The sequence below is a fragment of the Cornus florida genome, unplaced genomic scaffold, assembly GCF_030987335.1.
Source record: "Cornus florida cultivar Cherokee Brave unplaced genomic scaffold, ASM3098733v1 CherokeeBrave_3.0.0_Hap2_Chr10, whole genome shotgun sequence".
Lineage (NCBI taxonomy): Eukaryota > Viridiplantae > Streptophyta > Magnoliopsida > Cornales > Cornaceae > Cornus > Cornus florida.
Genome location: NW_026775580.1, coordinates 50,292,934 through 50,302,746, shown reverse-complemented (window position 1 = coordinate 50,302,746; position 9,813 = coordinate 50,292,934). Strand labels below are relative to the sequence as shown.

The 9,813-nt window shown below is 39.4% G+C and overlaps 1 pseudogene; it reads right to left on the bottom strand.

Moving 5' to 3' along the window:
- Positions 1 to 3,671: 3,671 nt before the first annotated feature.
- LOC132280382 (small nucleolar RNA R71) lies at positions 3,672 to 3,770 on the bottom strand (annotated as a pseudogene).
- Positions 3,771 to 9,813: the final 6,043 nt, after the last annotated feature.

The window sequence follows — 9,813 nt, the reverse complement described above, 5'->3', positions numbered from 1 at the left end:
AATCAAACCATAATACTAGATTGGGTTACATCAGTGCCCTAAGAGAGAGATTAGCTACTCATTATGATGTTGAATGTCATTTATGTTGCAGTTGTCTCCATCGTCATGGACGGCACTTCTCTTCTCAGGATCTTCACTTTCAAGGTTGTAGGAACCCTAAAAGTTACCACGCTACTAGCCTTCTAAATAACACCGTAGAAAGAACTTAAAATTTTGGACCTCTTCTATCAAGGCTTACGCCTTCTTTTATAAAAGAAAATAAGGATCTGGTGGGCTTTTAGGTCTTCTAGCCCATTTAGGATGAGATACGGCTGATAAAGAGAGCAATCCCGTACTTTAAATCTGGCATGTCATAGAAGGTTCGAGCTTTAAGGTTCAGGCTCGAGCTTCTCTGGATTGAAGCTCGAGCTTCAAGAATTGGTGCTCGATCTTCACTTTGACACTTAGCCAATTTTCTTCAACTATTTTCTAAAGCGTTTTTTTCTTAAACACTTAGAATATTTTTGGGATTGAAACCAGTTAACATTGCTCGATCCAAGCTTCATAGGCTCGAGCACTGATGAGCGCTGAAAAGTGCGTATTTTAACCCCTTAAACTTAGGCATTCTAGTAACTTTATCTATCTTACTTTACCGTTTTAGATTGATTTCATATTATTTCCATTTTCAGGCACTTATCCAGAAAATAAGCTAACTTAGCCAAATAAGAGCTTAATTGAAGCAATTCTGGGATTAAACAAAGAAAGGAGCAAAGTGGAGAAAGAACGAAGCAAATGAAGCCAAAGGTGGGAAGCAGCAAAGTTCGATCGATCCAAGTTCAAGATTCGATCGATCGAATAATGATCGATCTCAACACTTCAAGATAGATCCAAGCCTAGACCCAAAAGCATAAAGTCCTAAAAGTTCGATCGATCCAACACCATCATTCGATCGATCGAACACTTTTGTCCTTATTCAAAAGATTCATCCTATCCACAGTTGTACTACCCACTAACCACTTTTGTCCTTTTCCCATAAATATCTCTCCAAAATATCTTGGATTTGTCTTTTTCCAAAAAGCTCAACCAGTTGGATCGATCCAGCCTAAGTTTGATAGATCTCAGCCAGTTCGATCGATCCAAGTCCAAGGTTCGATCGATCGAACTTCCTCCAGTGCGAAAAAGTTAAAATTCTAGCTTGTGCAATCTGTCCTTATCCAATCATTAGAGAATATTCTCTGTACTACCCCAGCTCATTTTGTGAACCACTTAACCTACCTATAAAAGGGATATGATGCACTTTTTGAGCATATAGACTATTCTAGGGTTTAATCTCTTGGGAGGAAGCTTAGAGGAGGAGGAGGCTAGAGACACCATTGTAGTTCTTCATCAACAAGGAGCAGATTTCAACCATGGAGTTAGCCCTTGAGGGTTGGAGCAACATCACCATGAGTGGCTAGACATCCTCTTGGGGCTAGAGTTAGCCCCAAGCATGCTTTCTATATCTTAATCTTGTGTATTATTGAGGGATTAGTGTTGTAATTGATGTTTTGACACTTTGATATATATAGATGTTGTTTATTCAATGACTTATGTGGTTTAATGCTTCTAATTGATCATTTCATTCTATCCATATGTTTATGTATGCTAGAATAGATGTTCATGTGCTTGTCTTTAGATTTTGTGTTATTGATGCATGTCTATGTGTATTGATGTTATAGATTTGGAGATTGTCAAAACATAGTGCTTAAAGGAATGCTTTTGTGATTCTCTTGATGGTTCATACTTATCTCTTGATGGATTGTGCCTCTCCCCTAGTTTATTTTCATGCTAGTAGTGTAGATGTAGTGTAGTGTTAAATGGGAGGATAATCTATGCTTGTTGTTTGATGATCCAAGCTTTTGAATGCAAGTAGCATATGTCTCTATCCTTGTGTTGAATTTGGATTGTGAGCTTAATGAAAGGATTAATGACTTGTTTTAATTTATTGTGCTTTTCACATGTTATTTAGATAATATATGCTTCATTGCTTAGATATATTGTGCCTTTCACATGATGTTTAGACAATACATGCTTAACTAGTCATCCTTACTTGTTGAATCAACCAAACACACACACACCAATATTGCAACACACCATTTGCCCTCATTAATCACTTGTCAATGATATAGAAATGCATTGCTTGGTGGTGATCTCTAAACCCCAAGATCTCTCTCTCTTACTTACTCTTAATTGCATTATTTTGCTATCACTTAGTTTAATTTAGTTGCTCTTTAATCAACCAATCAACCAATTGTTTGATCATTTGACCTACTAGCCCTAATAACAATTCCATGACATTGTTTGATCCTCATAATCCCTTGAGACGATCCCTACTCGCCCTAGCTATATTTTTAGTGAAAGGTAGTAGTGGCTTCTATAAATGTAAAACTCTTGGCCCTCATTAAAATTTACACTCTCAAGCTTATGGTAGGACGGCGACACCTACACCGAGCAGTTTTTGGTACCGTTGCCGGGGATTGATTGATTAGATTTGGCAACGTCGGATTTGTGGAATTGATTAGGATTAGTACTCTTTTGATCGTGTCTTTACTTTATTTTTTTTATTTTTCTTGTTGGTTACTTGTTGTGTCGATTACTTGACTAGGTGCATTATTGAAGAGGAAGCAAGCAAAGGAGCCATCAAGCATTCAAGCAAGCAAAGAAAGCAAAAAGCTAAAAAATTCTAAAAATTTGCTAAGCTAAGCTTTAAATCTGGAGTTGAAGTGCTAAAGGACCATTTTGGGACTTTCTTTACTCAATCCCTTAGTTAAATCGTCGGCCCGCATGGAGGCTTATTTTTAATTGTCTTGCATCATTGTTGTTAAAGCATGGGAGTATGAATTAAGTGTTTGTGGAAGAAGTCTAATTGCATTGTTGTGAAGGCATAGTGTTTGTCATTCTTTGTGTTTTGCATTTTGCATGTATGGGCGTCGTTCATTAAGACCAATTCTTGTCTTTCTTGATTTGCATCTTGAATCTATCGTTAGAAATCCTAAGGGAAGAGGAAGTTCAAATAGAGCCAATCTATCAATGAATGACCATAATGATAATCATGTTGAAGACCTTGGTCACATAGACCAACAAGGTATCATTCAACCCAATGTGCACAATGAGAACATACAAGTACCATTAGGCATGCCTAAGCCATTCATTCACCAACCACCACAACAACAAGGCCAAGTTTCATATGGAATGCCAAGGCTAATGTATGCTCCTCAACCTCCCATCAACAATCAAGGAATTCAAAACCAAGGTGTTCATGCGGCACCTCAAGTAGCTAATCCACCTCTTGCTTTAAGAGACCATTATGTGCCTAATGAGTATAATGAACCTACATGCATCCAATTGCCTCCATTTGGAGCACATCATTATGAAATTAAGCCACAAACCATTCAAATGCTTCCTAACTATCATGGACTTCCAAGTGAAGAACCTTACAAGCATTTGGATGAATTTCTTGAAGTATGTTCCACCGTAAAATATACGGACATGCCGGAAGAAGTTTTAAGACTCAAACTTTTTCCATTCACCTTAAAAGACAAGGCAAAGTATTGGTTTAACAATCTTAGGCATTTTTCAATCACTTCTTGGGCAGAAATGCAACAAGAGTTCTTGAAGAAGTATTATCCGGTTTCTAAAACCAATGCCATAAGAACCTCAATTCGAGAATTTTCACATGGGGATGGAGAAACGTTTCATGAGGCATGGGAACGCTTCAATGAATTGCTTAGGAAGTGTCCACATCATGACATGCCCAAATGGCAATTAGGTCAATACTTCTTTGAGAGCTTATCGGACAACTATAAGGGTATGGTTGATGCTTCCATGGGTGGCTCATACATTGATAGGCATGAGGATGACGTGTGGCGTCTCTATGAGAGCATGAGAGAAAATTCTTTGCATAGAACACTATCATTCAAGAATGGTAGAAATTCATAAGGTAGGAAGAGTGTTGGCTTACATCAAGTCAACCATTCAAATGAAATAGCCGCCGAAATAAAGTCTTTATCTCAAAGGTTTGATCAATTTTTTATTAACCAAAACTCGGCGAACCAAGTATCTTCCTTCCCTAACCATTCTCATCGTGCATCAAATGAAACATGTATGACTTGTTCTAGTGTTCTTCATTCTACTTCTCATTATCCTCACGGACAAGTGCAAAGTGAACCTAATGAACAAGTCAATGCGGCTTTTGTGAACCGAGGGAACAATCCTTATGGTACTCATTATAATTCAAGTTGGAGGAATAATCCAAATTTCTCTTGGAAAAACCAAGGAGAGGGCTCAAACCCTTCCCAAGGCGATTTTCAAGGGAAGTACATTCCACCTCCACTTCAAAACCAAGGATCCCAAGGTTATAGACCCTATCAATCACAAGGGAATCAATTTGCTAATTCTCATTTTCCCAACCAATCTTATTCCCAAGGTAATACTAGAAGTCCCGCCTTTGAAGAAAAAGTTTTGAATGCTTTGGGCATTTTAGAGGCTAAGACTCAATTGTTTCATTCTCACTCTCAATCTATTGCAAAGCTAGAAACCCAAGTAGGGCAAATAGCAAGCACTCTTAATGCAAGAGAGAAAGGAAAGATGCATATAAATGCCCCACCTAAGCAATAATGTGTTATGGAAACCCATTCCTCATCGGAAGGCCATACCATTGAACATGTTACTGTGGTGACTACCTTGCGGAGTGGTAGGATTGTGGACAATCAAGTTAGAATGTCCAATGAAGAGAATGAACTAGTGCAACCTTAAGTTGTCACCCGTCCCGTTTCACATCCCAATCCTCCTTCATTGCATATACTTGACCTTGTAAATGAGAAAGTCTTGAGAGATGTGTTTGAAAAAGAAGTTTTGAAAAATGATGTTAAAAAGATTTTGTTGAAAAATGATTTGAAAACTTCTTGTGTTGAAGAGAGTTCAAAAGACAATTTTGAAAAAGTGTTTGAACCAAAGGTTCCATTTTCGGATGCCTTAAAAGGATCCATTTCAAAAGACAAGCAAAAGGCAAAAACCATTGAAATCATGGAAATGTTTAGGCAAGTGAAAGTTAATCTTCCACTATTGGATGCAATCAAGCAAATTCCGGCTTATGCCAAATTCTTGAAAGACTTGTGCACCCAAAAGTGGAAGAACAAGAGCCAAGCACCAAGAAAAGTGGTTTTGACCGAACAAGTAAGCTCAATTTTGCAATATAACATTCTTCCAAAGTTTAAGGACTCCGATTCACCCACTAGATCATGCATTATTGGTGATCATATCATTAATCGGGCACTTCTTGACTTAGGAGCAAGTGTTAACTTTCTTCCATACTCGGTTTATGTCAAATTGGGCCTAGGTGAATTGAAACCGACGTCGGTAGTTTTGTAACTTGCCGACCGATCCATTAAGAAGCCTAAGGATATAATTAAGGATGTTTTGATAAAGATTGACAAATTCTTCTTCCCGGTTGATTTCGTTGTCATAGACACGGAACCGGTTTCCAATCCTAAGAGCCAAATTCCCATTATCCTTGGCCGTCCTTTCTTGGTAACCGTTAATGCCAACATCAATTGTAGGACGGGGATAATGAAGATCTCATTTGGCCACATAAAGGTGAAGTTGAATATCTTTAATCCCATACCCAATTCATTTGACAAATATGAAGGAGAAGTTAATGTTGTAGATGAATGTCATGATCTTCAATGTCAAGGAAATGAGTTTTTGTTTAAAACCAAAATTCCCAAAGGATCATCTTCAACCTTGCATTCTAAAAATCTTGTTTCAAACTCTTGCTTTGAAAGGGCATGGAAGCCCAAAGATTGTGATTGCATAGACAAGGGACCAAAGATTTCTTTTAAGCTTAATCCAACAAGTTCTTCAAAGAACCATTTCTTGGGAGGAGTTCAAAGCATCTATCACCCCAACAAGGAGGGGATGCATTATAAGATCTTTGATCCGGGCTAAAAAGTCCAATATCTTGCAAGAGACGTTAAAGACTAGCAAAAGCATTCGTAGGGTGTCAAAACCCTATTCCTCCCCCATTTCTATCTTTCATTTCATTTCTTGTGAAGTCTAAATACTTGTGTTTGGTTCATATGCACTTCAAGGAACTTTGGTGAGGATTGCATGAGCTTTCATGTCATCATTGAGCATTCTGCATAGTTCGATCGATCTCAAACTTGAGTTTGATCGATCGAACTCCTCTCTGCATCCAACACTTAGAAAAAATTTCGACCTGCAGAAACCTACATCCAAATCACCTCTCTGTCCCATCGTTCGAACTAACTCTTAGATCGATCAAAAGACCTTCAATTGATCCAACTTCCAAGTTCGATCAATTTTATGATTCAACACTTAGAAAATTTTTAAGCCTGCATCAACCTACATATTTCACCTCGCTATCTGATCGGTCAAAACATTCCAAGATCAATCTAAAAGTTCTTCGATCGATCCAACTTCCAAGTTCGATCGATCTTATGCTCCAACACTTAGCTAATTTTTTGAGCCAAAAACCTGCATATTTTTGCTCTCTGTCTGATTGATCGAACTCTTGTTTCGATCGATCTCAGTTCTTCATTTCATTATTTTGACTTTGTTTTGACTTTTCAAATTTCCAAAAATCCAAAAATATTTGCATTTATATTTCATTTTATTTCAGTTTATTTTATTTTATTTTTCAAAAAGTTTTCAAACATTCAAAAAATATTCTATTTTAATTTTTAATTATTAGTATTTATTCAATTTAATTTACCTAAAAAATATATATATTTTATTTTATTTTTCAATTTTTAATTTTATTCCCAATTTTTAATTTTCATTTTGCAATTTTCAAAAATTTCAAAAATCCAAAAATACTTTGAAAGGAGTTCATCAAAGTTCAATCAATCACAGCTGAGTTCGATCAATCAAACTTTGTCAGGAATGCTTTTAAAAATAGAATCGAGGGTTCTCAAGATTGATCATTTAGATCGATCTCACCCTCTCTGCAAACCCTTGTTTCCCTCTCTGCGCCGCCGTACACCCATCATCTTCCCCTTCTCCGGTAAGCCCTCCGGTGTCATCAAGCTTCCTGAATCACTCTCTCTCATCTCAGTTTCATCTCTCCCTCTTCATCTCCAATTTTCTCTTCGGTTGAGGTAAGAACCGAGATCTACTTTGAAATTTGAGTTGATTTAATGCATACATGTTCTATATATTTGATTTAGGATGCTTAGATGATCGAATCCACTATTGTTGAAGCTTCGAAGCACTGTATTTCCATATATATATGTGTGTATTGCTTCGTGTATATACTTTGCATATTTTCGGATTTTGATCTCATATTGGGAGTTTGGGCCTCGATCAGTGATGGGCATTTGTTGATTTGATGTGTTGTTGGGCCCAAAAACATGTTCGTGTGGGCCCCATGCTTCCAAAGTCACAGATCTGTGACCTTTGAGTTTTCAACGTCGCACAGTTCGATCGATTGAACTAGTATCTCCAATCAATCTTGAGAGATCGATCGAACTCATGTCTCCGATCGATCGAAGTAGTGAGATCGATCTCACTTACTTTCGATCAATCCAACTTTTGTAATCGATCTCACTTCTTTTTATGATCGATCGAACTTCACAGATCTCACACACACACTTCATTCATCATATCTTATGTTCATACTATCATATCTATGCCCAATGCCTATGACATTCCACATTGGATGCATTTCATACTTACATTGTTTAGCATGTTTCATATTATACCACTTGCATAGATTCATGTCATATTTGTTTTGTCTATTTTACTTGACATACATGATTCTATTTCATGCTTTAAAATTTCTTATTCTAGCACTAACTCCCATTGCAAGTTTTTCTTTTTTCTTTTTGCAGGCCATGGTAAAGAGGAAGACCATTGCCAATAGGCAACACGGGCCTACCCGACATACTAGGCCACGGACAGAAGAGCCAGCAGAGCCCTCTTATGCACAGCGGGAGCCAGCATAAGCTACCCCACCTCAGTCACCATCTCATGAGCCTGAGGATGACTATATACCATCCACCTCTGCGGCTCATCCTGCTTTCACTCCATCACTATCTCCACTGCAGACTGGAGCTGAGCATTCACATATACCACCTCAGCCAGCTCATTTGGGGCGTGATAGGCCCATGCCTCGATATGCACGCATGACGCTTGACCATGAGTCAGAATTCGACACGGCCTCCTTCTCTCTATCGGTGCTGACCCGATCCGCCTACCATGATATTATTCAGAGGGGCCTAGCCAATATTCTTGCCCCCGTCACAGAGCCGGTCTACCCATGGCTGGTTCGGTTGTTCTACCAGAACCTCCGACCATCGCCACGTACCACAGCCGAGATGGTCACTTCTGTCGATGGCCATCCAATCACCATCACAATGGACTCTTTAGCCTGCTATTGCCGCTGTCCACACAGATGTCCTCCAAAACTTCAGGACATATATCTGAGGCTATTCAGGCCTTTATATGCCGACATGGCAGTTTTTCTCATAGGTCACCATGCCAGTGGCGAGACTTTCGCCACCCGGACATTCCTTCCTGATGACCTATGGTTTACTGATTCCGTTCTCTATCGGAATATATACATGGCGGGGAACAAGATTCAGAGGAGGGGCAATTATCTGACAGCCCTTTACTCTTTCTACATCGGGCATTAGGTGTCTATTCCCGCGGTCATCTGGAGTGTGATGAGGAAGCTGTATGACGAGTACATCAGCAAAGAGACGCCCAGACAAGCTAAGTCTCTTCCTTTTAGCCACCTCATCACCTAGATTCTCATCGATCAGGGCTACCCCATCCATCCTCGGGAACACCCCGAGAGAGGTTGAGGTTCCTATCACTTCCTCAGGAAGGACTGGAACAAGAGCTACGGCTCCATTATTACCAGGATGCAGGACCACGCGGTAGTGGTTATAGCGGAGTTGGAGTTAGAGGAGGAGGCACAGGCACAGGCCCAAGCAGATGCACCGGCACTGGCAGAGACAGCAGCAGCGTATCCCGCAACGGACAATGCACCAGTCGATCCAGCTATAGAGCATTTAGACATAGACTTAGAGCGCCCTGCAAACGACGCAGAGCAGAACTCTCCAGCCAGGTCGCCCATTCATGAGCAAGAGCAGACTCAGGAGCTTTCTTCTGATTCATCAATGCCTGAGGCTCTAGATATAACCCCCGGCTTTGGAGTACATCTGCAGATGCTTGAGGATACTATTGTTGCCATCCAAGCCGATCTCACAACCCACAGAGCTGATTTTGTTGCCTTCCACATGGATGTCGCGACCATGTTCAGAGATCTATCCAGAGACCTGCCCGTCCTACCTCATCTTCCTGAGCTCCAGTCCTTTCTATCTTATTATCCCTCTCTCCTTTTGATACTTTACTATAGTTACTGTACATTATTATTTTTACAGCCGGTCTGTCGGCTTTGATATTTTTGTTGTACCTGTACTTTCTCTATTTTATATATTTGTTTTTGTTATGGATGTCATATATTATATTCTTATATCTGTATGTTTGACTCCATCAGGTGCATCACAATGACTTCAGTGAGAGAGTGCTACCCAATTTTTAAGACCACCCTTATACCTTTCTCATTTTTTTATCTGTATATCCCATTTACACTTGCATGACCACTGTGCACTGATTATCCCATTTTGTTATCTGATGAGTTTATCCAAGTGCCAATTTTCAGGACCACAGTTCATCCCAAGTTTGGAGGGGCCATGCTACCCACTTCGGATACTTCAGTCTCGAGCATTCTTGCTTAGTTGCACTGGTATAATCTTTTCTTTGTTCTCT